The sequence below is a fragment of the Seriola lalandi genome, unplaced genomic scaffold, assembly GCF_002814215.2.
Source record: "Seriola lalandi dorsalis isolate HSWRI2012SDOR001 ecotype SW California unplaced genomic scaffold, Sedor1 jcf7180002009863, whole genome shotgun sequence".
In the NCBI taxonomy this organism is placed as follows: Eukaryota; Metazoa; Chordata; class Actinopteri; order Carangiformes; family Carangidae; genus Seriola; species Seriola lalandi.
The window spans coordinates 1-974 of record NW_019480516.1 but is presented as its reverse complement, the minus strand read 5'-3'; the positions used below and the strand labels follow the sequence as shown (position 1 = coordinate 974).

Here is a 974-nt window from a genome sequence, read left to right as displayed (position 1 = left end):
ATCGATGCCGAAAACCAACAGAAAGGCCAAGATTCCAGGAGATGTTTCCAGACACGAAAAGTGACTCTGCCGATCGATACCAAGAGGTTTGATTTTTACCTACGACTTATGTTTATTTGGCTCCACCTGTGCAGTGGTCTTTTCCTTTTTCATTTACCTGAGACAAGGAGGTTATGTTTTCAGGTGGTGGTATAAGAAACAAAAAAACTAAACATTTGTTTAAAGATCATTTCATTTGAAAATATACATTTTTTATTTTACCAAAATTGTACTGTTTTGTAAATGATTTGTCGGCCCACTTGCAACACCTTCACGACCACTGACCTAAACTAAACTAAACTAAACTACGACTCTATGTGTTTGTCACAGTGTCACCTGCAGAGTTCACCAGCCTCAGACCGACCAGACCAGAGAGACAAGGATTCCCATACCAGGTACACTGGAGCTTTAACAATCCACCTGCATCAGCTGGGTTCACTTGATCCTAAAGTCACATTCATGCTTTAACCCTCTCTGAGATTATTCTGGGTGAAATGAAATTAAGTTTTGTGTTTGATTTCTGAAATCACATATAATGTTCTTATGTAATCATATGTTATCATTTCAGCGACGAGTTCCTGTTCTATGGCCTGGGCCGCTGTTGTGGTGGCTGTAATTTTATCTGTATTGATCTCGTGTGTGTCAGCGCCACATTTACGCAAGAAATGTGGCAGCTGTGGTAAGTCAGACACACTTTTACCTGTGCACAGGGGTGGACTGGGACAAAAATTCAGCCCTGGCATTTTCTGTCCAGACCAGCCCACTACATTATCAGCGGACACTACATAGAAGTCCACTAATCTCGCGGCATCTTCTCTCATGCATACTACAAAGGAGAGTCATACTCCTTGATAGCAGTTAACAAATAAAGCACTTAACTATGAACTCAAGGACTAAAATTGACAGCTATAGCAATCAATCAATCAATCTTTATT

General features: G+C 40.5%; 1 long non-coding RNA gene across 1 annotated transcript; it reads left to right on the top strand.

Annotated features, from left to right (window-relative positions):
• Positions 1-722, top strand: LOC111673140 (uncharacterized). Its single transcript, XR_002762076.2, has 3 exons — positions 1-86; positions 370-434; positions 608-722. It is a non-coding gene; the product is annotated as an uncharacterized LOC111673140 (long non-coding RNA).
• Positions 723-974: the final 252 nt, after the last annotated feature.